The 17,005-nt window shown below is 40.0% G+C and overlaps 1 protein-coding gene across 2 annotated transcripts in view; it reads right to left on the bottom strand.

Moving 5' to 3' along the window:
* LOC102133037 (nuclear RNA export factor 2) overlaps positions 1-8,078 on the bottom strand; it is a 62,702-nt gene extending 54,624 nt beyond the window's left edge. For both annotated transcript variants that reach the window (XM_074030172.1, XM_065537940.1), the window contains exon 1: positions 7,967-8,078. The gene's annotated coding sequence lies outside the window, so the exon portion shown is untranslated. The remainder of the gene's footprint in view (positions 1-7,966) is intronic.
* Between the last annotated feature and the right edge of the window lie 8,927 nt (positions 8,079-17,005).

Raw genomic sequence — 17,005 nt, 5'->3', positions numbered from 1 at the left:
GAAAAGTGACATGACTGGTCACTGACCCTGATGCTCATCTATAATTTAAATAGTGATTTGTGGAGTGACACAAACAGAATTTGAAAGAAGTGACATGACTGGCCACCGATCATGATTCTCATCTGTTATTTCAGTAGCGATTTGTGGACTGAAGAGCCAGCAGCAATGTTTGGTCTTTATGTAGTTACTGACAGTTAGTTTACCATGGTAAGTGAAATTTGACCCATACTGTGAAGGGGCTGGTGTTATTTAACTAAATCACGGTAAATGACCTTAGTGCATGTCGGAACTGTGCAAAGGGAGGACTGTATGTAAAAATACGGTTGACCAATTTTTAATATTGACCTGGTATACGGCAATCTAGGTACACTCACTCATTAGTTCTAGGAGGTTTTTCATAAATTCCTAGAAATTTTATACATAGCCATCATGTCAGTAAATAGGGACACTTTTTCATGACTTCATTTGCAATCTGTGTGCCTTTTAGTACTTTCCTTTGCTTTATTGTACCGATTGGGTCTTCCAAGGAGGTATTCAATAGGAATGCTCAGAGTGATTGTCTTTGCCGCAGTGCTATCATTTCAACATGTTGAACAATGTAAACACATTAGTAATCTGTCTTCTTTTTTTTTTACTATGTCTTTGACCTGCAGTATCTTATCATTTCAACCCATAAACAATACAAATAAGTTATTAACTAGTTATTCTACATTTTTGTTTCTCACTAAGTCTTGAATATACCACGTGCATTTTACAGTTATCGTATATCACATTTTGGAGTAGCCAAATTTCTAGTGCTCAGTAGCTACATGTGGCTAGTGTTTACTATACTGAACAGTGCAACTCTAGGGGAAGAGCAGAGGGAGCAAATACATATGGAATGATGTGTACCATGAAGGAAATGTACATGGTACATTTTAAAACAGCATGATGAAGTAAGGGAAGTAATGGGAGATAAGTGGGATAAGTAAGGAGAGGGAAGAGAAAAACCTCTCGGAGGATGTAACATTTAAGCTATGGCCTGAGTCTTGATGAGCTATCCAACAGCATAAAGAGGCCAATGTGGTTTGAGCAGAGTATGCAACGGGCAAAGCAAAAAAAAAAAAAAAATATCTGGGATATAGATGGGTTAAATAACTTTCCCAAATCCCCTAAGAAAAGAGCGGGGAAACCGACAAATCATAGGAAGATCTGTACTGTGAGTGACGTCGTGTAGGGTCTTGTTTGCCTATTCAGTCTTAGCAGCAGGAACAGTACCTAGCTAATAACAGATCTTTGGTGAATCTGTGTGAAATAAGGGCAAACTGAGCCCCACGCTTCTGAGACCTAGGAAAGGAGATAGCAATATACTGATAAAGGCACCAGTAGGTAGTGGGCATAGTTTGTTTGTTGTTGTTTTTCATTTTAATTGCCAATGGTTTGTCATAAGCAGCCTAAGGCAATCATGAATACAAGAAGATTAAAGGACCTCAGTGAGTAATATTATTACTATTATTGGCTTCAGTAACCAGCATCTACTCCAGAAAAACATCCAGGAAAGGTTTCAATTGTCCTGACTTGCGTCAAGTACCCATAAGTGAACCGATCAGTGTGGACAGGGAAATGGTGTGCCACGACTGGGTCAGCCCATGTCACGTACCCAACACTGTGGTCAGTAACAAGGAGGAGGATGTAGAGGACAGTGAACAAGAGACCCACAGGACTTCGTAAAGTCTGCTGTTTCCTTCTTAGAGGTTTTCTTTTATAGAGGTCAGTTACACATCCAGTCTTCCTAACACCAGTTTCCTGGAATAGCAGAATTGTACATTATGTGTCTTTACAAATTGGGCTTCAGGCAAGAACACTCAAGTGTTTTAGTGGCCACACATCAGTGATGAAACAACTCCTTGTCCTGTGAAAATCACTCAGAGTGGGTGGTCTAGTTCACGTCGTTCTGTGGTACTGCCTGCAGCATCACCTTCAATGAGGCCTGCACTTCAGCAAGCTTGTATGTCCAAACTGCCATGAGAATGCCATTGTTCATAGCAATGGACAGGGACAGGATAAATCACGTGCTTCAACTCCATCAAGGCTGTTAAGTGCTGCAGAAGACTCGTGAGCATAGGCATTGTAATGGGGTTGAAGACAAAGCTAGAGACACAGAGGTAGGAACAGTGGTTCAGGGTTGGGATGACAACAGAGAAAGCAGAATCAGTTATCGGGCAGTTGTCTATCTCCAGATGCTGCAGGGCCCCTGAGACCATCTCCAGCAGAGCCTGGAATGGCTCAGAAACTTCCCAAGATATCTGATTGTTTGTCAGACTCAACAGTCTTAGGTGGGTAACCTGAGAGCTCTGGGATAGGACAGTGATGTCTCTGGTATAAAGTCCACAGAAAGACACATACAGTGTACACAAATGAGATGGCAGGACTCTGTAGAGAGAAAAAAGGAAGGCATTTCTGAAGAATGAGGGTTGGATTAGAGCAAGCAGTCCTGAATTATAGATACTTATGACTCTAGAATAAAGTAATCTGTATATCCATTGCAACAGCAGTTGACATTGTGAACTTTAGAGTCAGACTCAATAGATTTGTGACCCTAAGAAAGTTACTCTTCCACGCTGAGATAGTTTTTTAATCTTTCAAATGTGCACAACAGCGATTATTATAGAGGCTTGTGGGATAGATTAAGTGAAAAAGAATTTAACTTAGTGCCTACGGTATAATTAGCGTGTATCTAGTTCAGTTATTTGATGGGGATGGGTCTGGGAAAGCAGCCGACTGTGAATTCCCTTTGATGAATTTCCAAATGGCAAGTTCTCCATTCCTGTCCTAAGCCTCGGGAAAACTACAGGAACAAAACGATCTGGCGGTATTACCTATTGTGACCAGCCCATGGGGATGTGCATCAGTGCTACAGCATCAGATATTTCTCCGACTGAATGCTTCCCTTTCCTCTCTAGAAGGCTACATACTCCAATAAAAGAAGGACTGCTGTCTTTTTCACCAATATGTCGACAGAGTTATCTTAGTGTCTGCACATGGTTGATTGACTGACTGACTGACTGACTGGGCACAGCTGACTTTTCTAATCGTGTCTTTCTCCTCAGCATGAGGGACCACACTCTCTAGCTTGGCCAGTTTAAAACACCCAGTAGTGCCTGTGCTGATGTGGAAGGAGAAATAGCTTACAATGTGTTTAAGAATATCTAAGAATACTCACGACTGTAATCCCAGCACTCTGGGAGGACAAGGCGGGTGGATCACGAGGTCAGGAGATCGAGACCATCCTGGCTAACATGGTGAAACCCGTCTCTACTAAAAAATACAAAAAAATTAGCCGGACATGGTGGTGGGCGCCTGTAGTCCCAGCTACTAGGGAGGCTGAGGAAGGAGAATGGCATGAACCCGGGAGGCGGAACTTGCAGTGAGCCGAGATCGTGCCACTGCACCTCCAGCCTGGGCGGCAGAGCAATACTCCATCTCAAAAAAAAAAAAAAAAAAAAAAAAAAAAAAAGAATATCTAAGAATAGTCGCAGTCCTTTGTTCATAATGGGGCATTCAGGGAACCCAGGTCCTTCCCCAACTTCTCACCCGAAAATTTTGTCCAGCTGATCTGTGAGGCAGAAGAAAGACAAGCTGAGTTCCTGGAGGTTGTTCATCTGCTCAAGATGAGTGAGAAGAGTTGAGAAGTTTCTCCCCTTACAGGATTTTAAAAAGATTTTAGACAGAACAAGTCCGTCCTGGTGGATCATCTGTGTCAAAAGGGCTTCACTCAAATAAGCCTGATCTACTTCCAGGTGATCAGTGCATCCCAGATCCAAAAACTACAGGACGCTTTTGTGGGCAGACACTTGAGGAATTTGCAAATCTGTGCAGCAGAGATACAAGGACCCAAGGCTCTGCTCAACTTTACCCAAAAGGAAAGAAAAGAACTGCCTTGTTCTCAAGGTACCATCAAGGGAAATGTCCACTAACAATCCCATGCATTCCCTGGATGGGCTGAGACTCACACTCTAAATGCACAATTTCCAGGCACCTAACACTTCGCTTGGCTTCTTCTATTTTCAGGATAGAGTGTTGAGAGTAAACACAAGACTGAAAACAAAACGAGAATGTGCTCCTGATCTCAGAGCACGTGGTTCTGCTGTCTGGGTCCTGCTTTAAATCCAGGACCTCTGTTTTGGCCGTCTGCAGGAAGAGGAAGAGACAGAATATGAAAGGTAGCCGATTTTAATATAACCCAGCAACATCAATGAGGGGAAGGAGGGACAAACCTTTATCTTCGCTCTTCACTCTGTAAACAATCTACCAACAAAGTTTTTTTCCGTACAAACTCAACATCTTTTACTGTTTTTCCCATCCTTCCTTCTCCTCCAATCCTCCCTAGTCTCAATGTCCATGTTGTTCTTCTATGTAATCATACCCAGTAGGTAAATCCATCAATAGTATTCTCAATCACCTCTATTCCATAATCACCTCTGTAAGACATTAGAGTCCTCGAGGTGACCCCAAGCGTTGGATCAACAACCTCACAGAGATCCTCGGCATTCACCATCAACTACGTTTGGGAGACTGTTAGGCCACCCCCTGCCTCAGGCTCCAGCATACCCTCCTGATGACTCACTACGTCTCTAGTGTACATAGGGTTACCAAGAGGAAGAGCTCTGGGCAGGGAAGATCTGCGGACCATCAATCGTGGCTCCCAAGATTTCATAGTGTGACTCCTGTACACTCAATGGTCCAACATGGAGACAATGGGAGGGCCAAATCCTCACCATGGCCTTCAGTTTCATCTTCTGCCCACCTAAGAAGGCAGTGATGAACAATGGAACAAAGAGGTCTCATGGGAGCTCCTCAAGAGCATGGATAGCTGCAGGCTCATCACTCAGCCGACTCCATGCAGCAAGCTCTAGCAGTGTGGCTGGCACCTTTTGGTCCATCGACATGAACCTGCTTTAGGGTGAGGAACATTCACATATCCTGAGAGGATTTTCACAGTCTCTTGCCTGCCACCAAAGATAGCAATAAATGAAATATGTATTGAACAAGTATATGGTGAATCAAACAACCACTTCAAGAGACCTCTACTATTGACATGGAATAGAAATAGACTTGTATGTGTGTATAAATGTCTCTGTGTGTGTCTGTCTGTCTGTGTGTGTATACACACACATATATATTTAGATAAGATAAAATGCCATTTGAAATCAGCTGTAAGTCAACAGAAGGCAATGTCGACCACCCAGGCACCTGCCTCCCAATGTTTCGTGTCAAAAGGATATAAACCAATCAGAAAGGAAGAGGTAAATCTATACAGAAGCCACATCCTCATCGTTACTTAGAAACAGATAATGCCAAATCTTTAGTAGTGAGTAAAAGGAGAAAAAGCATGAAATCCCAGCACATGATCTGTCATGCTCCCATCACTAGGCTTTGTGGCAAGCAGAGACAGACCCAGAAAAGCTGCAAGAGACACAGAGAAAGGAAGAGGCAAGGGGCCTAAAGTTGATCCGAAACTACAGTTAAAATGACTGAGCCCAGACTAAGTCTAAAAAATACCAAAAAGGTGTCCCAGATAATAAGAGCAGGGACTATAGGGAAGAACCCCTAAAATATGTGTAATTTAAAGAGGTAGAGATGATCTTAGAATGCAGTCTTTGGGTTGGGTGCAGTGGCTCACGCCTGTAATCCCATCACTTTGGGAGGCCTGAGGCAGGAGGATCACTGAGTCCGGGAGTTTCAGACCAGCCTAGGCAATATAGTGAGACCTCGTCTCTATGAAAACTTAAAACAGCGGCCGAGTGTGGTGTTGTGCGCCTGTGGTCCAAGCTACTCGTGAGGCTGAGGTGGGAGGATCGCTGGAGCCCAGGAGGCAGAAGGTGCAGTGAGCCGAGATCACACCCCTGCACTCCAGCCTGGGAGACAGAGCGAGACTCTATCTCAAAATAAATAAACAAACAAACAAACAAACAAACGTAGCCTTTGAAATGCACAGCTTCTGGGGAAGAGTAGGGGTGGCAAACGGAAAGGGAGAAGCATGCTTTGCCACTTTGGTAATGATGGGGAAGGAAACAAAAGGGGAAAATGAAGAATCTTACAAGACATAAGAGAACCACAGAATCAGAGCACTCGTAACTTCTTTGTCCACTACCAAAACAAGCAAGCGAAATCAGTAAATTTAAGGCCTGAATTTTTCTACACTGACAGAAAATAACACCATTAAAATAGGAATCTGGTAAAACAAGCCAATATCATAAAAATGAACAAAAGGAACGATAATTCCTTACAAAAACATTCCAGAAAGAGTAAAAGAGCAGAAGACAAAATTTCACACATATTAAACAACCATGAAACAGAAGGAAACTGTACGTCAACCTTCCAGACAGAATTACTTCCATTCAAACAAGCATTTGAGGATATAAAACCTGCCTTGAATTAGAATATTATTTAAAATTCTAAACTCAGAAATGGGCTTAGAAAAAAGTCTGAAGTAATGATTTGATATCCAGCTCAGCTGATCCTTCACAAGTATCACAGCTTATAGAAAAGCAGACAGGAACTTAGGAAATTACGTGCCCATCAGCCCTTCCTGAGTACTCCACTAGAGCAAGGGTCTGCAAACTATGGCCCATTGGCTGGAATATTTACTATATGGCTCTTTACAGAAAACGTTTGCTAACTTATATTCTAAAGGATAAACTGGGATTGTGATTCCACAGGTAATGACAGGAAAATCTTCCCTACGACATCTGATGGCGAGCATTTGGTATCTAATACTAAAATAAAGGTGGAGCAAGGAAAACGACTAATGTGCATTTATTTTATATTGTGGAAAAAAGAAATAGTGCAAGTAAAATAAGAGAAGTGAGAGAGAGAGAGAGGAAAAAAAAAGAAAAGAAACTTTTTTTTTTTTTTTTCATAAGGCAGTAGACGAGCGTTAAAAGGAGATTGGGGGTTAAAAACAAACTAGTGGACCAGAGAGTAAAATGTTCAATAAGAAAGCAGGTGCTAAAAATAATTTTTTTAATGTCAAAGTTTACATGCCAACGTTAAAATTGAAAATTCACAGTGAAGATATAATACTTAGGAATATTTATGCACCAAATAACATAGCAACCACCTTTGTAATGCCAAAAGGTATGGAGACATGGAAGCACAGTAATAATAGGAGATTTAATACATGGCAAGTCTCAGTACAAGGCAACTCCAGTGGTACAATAAAGAGACGCATACCGAAAATGTAAACAACACAATTAATAAGATACATTGTGTGTTTGTATACACACATAGGCATACATACACACACATAAATCTATACCTTGGAAATAAAGAATATACCACCTTGTCAAAAGCTGATGGCACGTTAACAAAACGTGATCAAATTACCTCACTAATTTCCATAAAGTAGAAATATTACAACCAACCCTCTGCAATCACGATGCAACAAAAGTAGAACTTACTAACACAAACTGAAAGCAGAAAGGATCTTCTGCCTGGAAAAAATGTTAAGCCTTCTATTAAGCAAATGTCGAGATAAAGAGGAGATGCAAACTGAAGTTACAGAAATATTTAAGAAGAGTGACAATGAGAGCTTACATATGAGAATCTGTAGAAGATATTTAAAGCACTGATTGGAAGCAGATTCAGAGCACTAAATACTCTCATCAGTGAAAATGAACGAATAAAATTAAATAAAGTAAAGCATTGCCTCAAAAATCTAATAAAAGAACAACCCAGGAAGCCAAAATAAACACAAATAAAGAAATAACATAAAATCAGAAATTGCCGGGTTTGGTGGCTCACACCTGTAATCCAACCACTTTGAGAGGCTGAGACGGGAGGATCTCTTGAGGCCAGGAGTTTGAGACCAGCCTGGGCAACATAGGGAGACCCTGCCTCTACAGTAATAATAATAATAATAATAATAATAACAACAATGATTCATTAGCTGGGCATGATGGAACATGCCTGTAGTCCTACTTACTGAGGAGGCGGAGGTGGGAAGATTGCTTGAATCCAAGAGCTCAAGGCTACAGTGAGCTATGATCACAACGCTGCACTCCAGACTGAGTGATCCAGGGAGACTCGGTCACTAAAATGAATGAATGAATGAATGAATGAATGAATGAATAAATAAGCAGACATTAATAAGATACATAGTAGAAAAACAATGTGTGTATATTTATTAAATCAAAATCCTATTTTTTTAATTGGACAAACTCACTAGCTAGACTAATGAAGGAAGAAAGGGAGAGAGCACAAATATGCAAAATAATAAATGACAAATGATAATCATTTAAACAGAAAAGATTAGGTTACTTTTCAAACCTGTATATAAAGAAATCAAAAATACACATGAAATAAATAATTTCCTAGGAAAATACAGATTATCAAGATTTTTACTCTAATGCTGGAAGGCTTAAATTGGCCAATTTTCACAGAAAAAAAAAATAGAAAAAGTTATTAAGGAATAACTCCCAAGGAGCACCTGGCTCAGATGCTACTACAGGTGAATTCTACTGAACCGTCAAAGATCAGATAGTACCACAGTGCCAATGCTCTATAAATTATTCAACAGCATTATAAAGGAAATTTCCATAACTCCCTTTACGAAGCAAGTGCGACATGGATAGATAAGTGTAGATGCAAAAATGCTAGATAAAATATTAGCAAACAACATCCAACAACACATTTGAAAAATCATAATATACTTTGGCAAAGTGGGATTTCTCCCATCAATGCAGATTAGTTCAATATTAGAAAGTACCTTGATATCACCCACCATATTAATACACTTAAAGACAAATATCATATGGTTATCACCGCAGATGTTGAAAAACCTTTGGAAAAATTCAATTCCTCTTTCTGTTAAAAAATAGAAAAGCCTTAAGAAAATAGGGACCACGGGATGCTTTCTTAACATGATAAAACATATATACCTAAGTCCTAATGCTAGCAACTCATTTAATGGGGTTGCTGGGGGACACTCAAAGTTTTCCCCTGGGATCAGGAACAAGGAAAGCATGCCTACTACCTCACACCTATTCAATCTTGTATTACAAGTATTAGTCAATTGACTAGAGAAATCGATCATTTTCCTAGGAATGAATAAGAAGAACTAAAAAGCACAGCAAAGAAAACAATCAAGAAAATGAAATGGCAACTTACACATTGGGAAAAAAAATACTTGTGAACCACATATATGAACAAGGAGTTAATATCCAAATTTTGTAAGGAAATCACACAACTCCATAGCAGAAAAGCAATCAAATTTAATCAATGGGCAAAGGACCTGAATAGACATTTCTCCAAAGAAGACATACATAATGACTAACAGGTATATGAAAAAGTGCTCAACATCATTAATCATCAGGAAAATGCAGATAAAAGCTACTATGAGGCAACACCATACAACCATTAGGATAGCTATTATCAAAAAGTCAAGAGATGGCAAACATTACCGAGTCTGTGGAGAAAAGGGAACCCTTGTACACTGTTGATGGGAATGTAGATAGGGACAACCATTATGGAAAACAGTATGGAGGTACCTAATAGATTCTTTTTTCTGTTTTAGAAATAAAATGGTCGTTCTAGATTTTTCTATTTTACAAAAAAAAAAAAATATGGTAGTGAAAAACAGAACTATCATACGACCCAACAACTCCTTTGCTGGGTATCTACTCAAAGGAAATAAAATAACTACCTTTTAAAAGCAGCTGATCTTTGAAAAGTATCTGAACTCCCATGTTCACTGCAGCATTAATCACAATAGCCAAGATATGGAAACAATCTAGGTGTCCATCAAGGGACGGACGGATACAGAAACTGTGTTGTATATATACACTTAAAAAGGAGATCTTGCCATTTGCCAAAACATGGATGAATCTGGAGGACATTATGCCATAACGATGAAATAATAGTGAAATAATCCAGATACAGAAAGAGAAATATTGCATGATCTCACTTATATGTGAAATCTTAAAAACTGAAAGTAAAATAAAACTCAAATATACAGAGACACAGAATAAAGCAGTGGTTATCAGGGTCGGGGTGGGGCGGAGGGGATGGGAGGAGGAAAGGGGAAGATGTAGGTAAGAGGATGCAAAGTAGCAGATATATAGGATGAAAGAGACTAGAGATCTAGTGCACAACATGCTGGAATACAGTTTATACAATTGTACTATTAAATGCAATGTGGGATTTCTGCTAAATGAATAGATTTTAGATACGATGTGGGATTTCAGCTAAATGAATAGATTTTAGCACCTCCTGCTACCAAAACCAAAAATGGGTAACTATGTGACATAATGGGTGTGTTAATTTGTTCCACTATAGTAACTATTTTACTATCTATATGTGTCCCATAACACCATGTTGTATACCTTAGATATACACAATAAAACTTACTTTTTACAAAGAAAAGTAAAGCCATCTCTATGTGCGGATGATATTATAGTATACCTGAAAACCCCTATAGAAACAATGATAAATCAACTGAACCAGTAAAAGAAGTCAGTAAGGTAGCAAAGTATAAAATTAACATACAAAAAAATCAGCAGTCTTTTAATACACACACACAAAATAAGCAGCTGGAGGACGCATTCACAGACAAGGCCCCATATACACTAGCAACAAGGATTTAAGTTTAGGAATAAACTTGGTAACAACATGTATACAAGAAAAATTGTAAAATATGCCTGAATGACACCACGGGAGACTTGAACAAATGGAAACACATACGCTGTCTGAGACGGTCTAAATGTTTGTGTACCCCCAAAATTACTATCTTGAAATCTCTACCCGCAAGGTGATACCATTAGGAGGTGGGGCCTTTTGAGAGGTGACTGGGTCATGAGGGTGGAGCCCTTATGAATGGGATTAGTTCTCTCATAAAAGAGGCTCCAGAGAGCTGCCTTGTCCCTTCCACCATGTTGAGGAAACAATTAGAAAGCACCATCGATGAGGAAGAGGGCCCTCACCAGACACCAAATCAGCCAGCATCTTTATCTTGAACTTGTCAGTCTCCAGAACTGCAAGAAATAAATTTCTGTCATTTATAAACAACCTAGTCTACGGTATTCTGTAATAGCAGTCCAAACAGACTAAATCACTGTCCTAGATGGAATAATTCGGCATTAAAAAGATGTCAGTTCTTCCTCAATTGGCGTATAAATTTAATTCAGCCTCAGAAATGCCAGCACACATTTTTATGCATTTAGGAAAATTGATAATAAAGTTAATATACTTTTTGAAAACATGCAAGCATAGCCAGGAAACATGTGAAAAAGAAAATCTATGAGAGGGGACTTATGATACCAGCCAGAAAAGCACACTATAAAGCCCCTGTAATTATGACATTGTGGCACTGGTGCAAGAATAGACTAATAGCCCAGTGGACTAGAATAGAAAACTCAGAAATACAACCAAATCGTATGAAAGTTAGTACATGATAAAGATGGTATATAAACTCTCTAGGGCAAAGATGGACATTTAATAAATGGTCCTGGAACAACTGAGACGTCCAGAAAAATAAAGGTAGATCCACATAACACAGCGTACACAAGAATAAACTGCAAATAGGTTAGGGATCTAAACATAACAAATGAAACCATGTAAGTTCTTGAAGAAAACATGGCAGTGGTCGGGGAAGGAGGGGTGGCTCACGCCTGTAATCCCAGCACTTTGGGAGGCTGAGGCGGGTAGATCGCCTGAGGTCAGGAGTTTGAGACCAGCCTGGCCAACATGGTGAAACCCCGACTCTACTAAAAATACAAAAATTAGCCGGGCGAGGTGGCAGGCGCTTGTAATCCCAGCTACTCGGGAGGCTGAGACAGGAGAATTGCTTGAACCTGGAAGGCAGAGGTTGCAGTGAGCCGAGATGGCGCCACTGCACTCCAGCCTGGACGACAGAGCGAGACTCCATATCAACCAAAGAAAAGAAAGAAAAAGAAAAGAAAAGAAAACATGGCAGAACCCCAGTGTAGGGAAAGGCCTTCTAACTAAGATTCAAATTCCGGAGGCAATGAAAGAAGAAAATAATCTATTGATTTGACCACATAAGGATAAATGAAAGTGATGCAAATGCTTCATAAATATATCAAAGAGCAACTGACGAATTGGTATAAAGTACTTGCAGCATATATCGCAGACAACTGGATAACATTCCAAATATATAGAGAACTCTTAAACATTGAGGGACGAAGGACCACAACAGCAATAAAAATATGGGGGAAATATATGAACAGATAATTCCAACAAAAAGTATAAAAACAGTCCTCAACATATGATAAGTGTCAAAACTTACTCACAAATGTAGACAAAGGTACATCACAGAAACAGTGAGATACCATTTCTCACCTAACCTGTAGAAAAAAGTTTCAAAACTAAGGCGACGTGTTCTGTTAGTGAGGCTGTGGGCAAACTGTCATTCTCTTATATTGCTAATGGAAACGAAAACCAGTACAATCCTTCTGGAGAGAAACTTGGAAACACCTGAGAAAACTACATGTGCACTTAACTTTTGGCCCAAAAATCCTATTAGTGGGAATATACCTTGAAGGTACATTTCTACCAATACAAAAATAAAATAAAATAAAATAAAAATCATGTCCAGGTTTATTCGCGGGAGCAATGTCTGTAACTGTAAAATCTTGGAAGGGATTTAAAAGCCCATACAGGCCAGGCACCACGGCTCATGCCCGTAATCTCAGCACTTGGGAGACCAAGGCGGGAGGATCACTGGAGGCCAGGAGATCCAGACCAGTCTGGGCAACATAGCAAGGCCCTGTATTTAAAAAAAAAAAAAAAAAAAAAGTCTTTATTTAGCCAGGCATGGTGGCACACACCTGTAGTCTTAGCCACTTGGGAGGCTGAGACAGTTGTGAATTGCTTGAGCCCAGGAGTTTGAGGTTACCATGGGCTATGATTGTGCCACTGCACTTCAGTCAGCCTGGATTATAGAACGAGACCTGGTTTCTATATTAAAAACCAAATGCCCAAACGTAGGTGAGTGGTTGAATAAACTATGTGTGGTACAGCCACACAATGGAGTACAATGCAGCTGTAAAAAGGAACGATGAAGATCTCTGTGAAACAATATGGAGTGATTTCCAAGAATGCTGTTAAGTAGGAAAGGCAAAGTGCAAAGGAACATGTATAGTATGCTATCCTTCGTGTAAGAAGGGAATATAAGAAAACGTGTATGTATTTGCTCATTTGGGCAAAATAAATACAGGAAAATTTAAACCGGAAACTGAAGGGTTGATTACCCTACAGGGAGGGCCAGAGAAAGAAGTGGAAAGAAATGGGGAATGGGAACAGGGTAGAAGGGATGACGAAGGAGTGACACTTCCCCAAGTATAGGTTTTTGTATACCCCTGACTCTTTGGATCATAGTAATGTTGCACATACCCAAAATATAAATAAAAAATTAAAATCAACCAGGATATTGGGGTGAGGGTACCCCAAATCAAACAGAAACAGGTTCAACTAACAATATTACAAATGTGTGTCTTAACCACCCTGAAGGAGACAGGAAGAAAAGATCTAAGATACATAACTTTGGATAGCAGTATTTTGACCATATCCTCTAAGGCCAAAGACAAAAACAACTGTACAAAAATATAAGTTATTAATATGTTTGCAACAGGGGCATTTGTTAGCAATTCAGATGCTACTTTATGTATCTACTGACCAGAAATAAACAGGTATATAAACTATCTGATAATGAAAGCCAGGTCGGAGAACGAATCGACCAGAAAGTCTAGAATGACTGGAATTGAAAGTATCAATACAAGCTCCTGGCTTTTAATAGTTATACATACAGATAGATACCAAAATAAATGTACATGTGTCTATAGGCATGGGTATATACATACATTATTTCCTACCCCTTTCCATAGAGAGCCTTAGCGGCAATGAAACGCCATTAATAATGAACGCACACCAAGATACTGGTTGGTAAATGTCATTCCCCATGAAAGGGAACCAGGGCTCCTTGTAGAAGTTGTTTTAATCCAGGGCTATAAGGGGTGTGTGTGTGTGAGGCGAGGGGGGCACGCACATGATGAATCTGAACATCTTATAGTGCCAGAAAAAGGTACCAAAAAAGGATAGGGTCATATCAAAAGACCACAGAACCAACCAAAATGAGCTCCCAATGGCCAAGGCTAGAAGAGTTCAAGGAACAAAATAATGATATAATTAGATTAAATTTTTATTTTAATTTATTTCAAGTTCCGGGATACAAGTGCAGGATGTGTAGGTTCATTATATAGGTAAACCTGCGCCCTGGTGGTTTGCTGCACCCATCAACCCGTCACCTGGGTATTAAGCCCGGTATGTATAACATAATTATTCAAGAGCCCATACTGAGATAAATAAGTTGAAGAAATAAGTAAATGAGGGAGTAAAGACAGCTCTTCCTTACAGAAGAATTCCAGTTAAAAAATGTAGCAGAAATTAGGACAACAGAAAATCACCATTAGGTAACATTTGCTGTAGGCAAGATCCCTAGACAGATTTTAACAGTAGTGGGTCAAAGTCTGCAAAGAAACAGGAATATAAGAAGATCTATTGTGTTTCTTCTTAAAGAACTTTTCATACTATATTTATTACTAACAAAGAAGAAAATAGTAGCATTACACTGGGGCAAGATAACTCCCACCCCTTTAACCAAGTGATCAAGGTGAACACCACCAGTAACACAAATTATGGATGTCATGTACCCGATATGATCCTCACAGAAGGAAACAAAATCATGTTTGCGGTAATGTGGCATAAGACCTAAAATTAGAGGCCCAATTAGATGGATGCCTTGACATCTGGGGAAGAACAGGAGGACCCTGAATGGCCTCACCACAGGTTATCTTCCCTATTGGGTTCCCAGGGAGAAAGGCCCCCTAGCCAAAGTACCCTCCTTATTATTGTGTTGAATAGACACAGTGCCTGCTTATCTCTGGGTGGCATGTTTCAGGTCCCCACCAGCCTGCAGAATTATTTAAACAAGCCAGTCGTCCTCCTCTGAACCAACGGTCACTTCATCCTCTGGTTACTACAAAGACTTCCCCCTGAAAGCCCCTGCTTGTTCACTCTCTTCCAGAGTGTGACACCGTGTGGCTCTACCTGGCGTGAGGTGCCCTCCTCTCTCCGGCTGTGAGTAAATGTTACTAATAAATTGCTGTGGATTCCATCTGCCCAGTATAGGGTACCATGTGTTCAGTCACCCCCATAACACTAGGGTGGGAATCCCTCCCTCACCACTGGGAAAGGGAGGAGAATAAAACAGGTGTGCTTGCTACAAATGCACAACTTCAATCTAATCATAAGAAAACATGAGACAAACACAAATTGAGAGACATTCCACAAAACACCTGACTGGTATCTCCGAAAGTGTCAGGGCTGTGAAAGACCAATAAAGATTAAGGAAATGTCAGCCTGGAGGATTCTAAGGAGAAATGAGGACCAAATGCAATGAAGTGTCCTGAATAAGATCCTAGAATAGAAAAAGGACATCAGTGAGATAACTGGTGAAATTCGCATAAAATCTGTAGATTAGTTAATAGTTATAACATCAACGTTAAATAATATGTAATGTTATATAAATGTATATAATTATACATTTATATACATATATAATTATATGTATATGCATATATACATATACAATTACAATTATACAATGTTATATAAATGTAATAACATCAATGTTAACTTTTGGTAATTAGCATCGATGTAGTACTGTTAATTAGTACATCAATGTAATGTAGTAATTAGTTTTGGTAATTTTTCTATGGTTGTATAAGATGTTAACATTACGGAAATCCAGGCGAGGGCTCTCCGTATAATCATTTTTGTAACTTTTCTGTAAGTCTAAAATTATTTCAGAGTAAAGAATTTTAAAAGACAGAATCAGTGGCTAAAGGGCTGGCAACCTATAAACCACGCTGCTTAACAATAACCACCTGAAACATAGTTAGAAGGATGCATACAAACAGGGATACATGCTCATACCACATCATTCATTAAAAAGGTTATAAGAGATGAAAGCCCAGTGATCTTCAACACATAGGTGAATATGTATTTACTCTTCGGATGAGGAAAGCATTTTTAAGTATAAAAGGCATGAAATACAATAGAAAGAAAAATATCTATACAATCCAATATTTACAATTTAAAGCCCACCATATCAAAATTAACCAGAAACAAAACTAAGATGCAAAAGAGAAATACAACTTTTTGAAGAAGAGAAAACCTGCCTGAGGAATTGTAAAGAGAGAGCAAGAAGTGATTAGCCATACAATTGAAGCTAATCACACGTGAGGATAAGGGACACATAGAGAGTGGAGTGGAGAGTGGACCACTGAGCAATCCAGCTGGATTTGCCTTTCCTATTAATCCCTAAACCTTGACCCTAGGTAATGTAGGCCAAAATAGGCCTAATTTATAGAAAATTTACAGAAGGGCCGGGCGTGGTGGCTCACGCCTGTAATCATAGCACTTTGGGAGGCCGAGGTGGGGGGATCACCTGGGGTCGGCAGTTGGAGACCAGCCTAACCAATATGAAGAAAGCCCCTCTCTACTAAAAATACAAAAATTAGCCTGGCATCATGGCGCGTGCCTGTAGTCCCAGGTACTTGGGAGGCTGAGGCAGGAGAATCGCTTGAACCCGGGAGGTGGAGGTTGTGGTGAGCCGAGATCGCGACATCGCGCTCCAGCCTGGGCAACGAGAGCCAAACTCCGTCTCAAAAAGAAAAGAAAAGAAAATTTATAGAAAAGATATTGTTGTAATTTACCTAACTGGAAGAAGACTTGGAACCAACCTGGGAGCTACACTTCCTCTCAGAATCTTGCCACAAACAAGACGCAATCTTGTGACTGGGGCCCAGCGTCCTAAGGGTTCCTTCTCGAAGCAGTGGGGAGAGGACTTCAATTGGCTCAGCTTGATCAGGTGACATCCTTTGGCCAATCAGCTCTATACTGGGAGGTGGAGCCAGGCTCCTGTCCCTCCCTCTCCTGGAGCTGG

The sequence above is a fragment of the Macaca fascicularis genome, chromosome X (assembly GCF_037993035.2).
Source record: "Macaca fascicularis isolate 582-1 chromosome X, T2T-MFA8v1.1".
NCBI classification, from domain to species: domain Eukaryota; kingdom Metazoa; phylum Chordata; class Mammalia; order Primates; family Cercopithecidae; genus Macaca; species Macaca fascicularis.
Note: the sequence above shows the minus strand (reverse complement) of the source record. Positions and strands in the feature narration are given on the sequence as shown.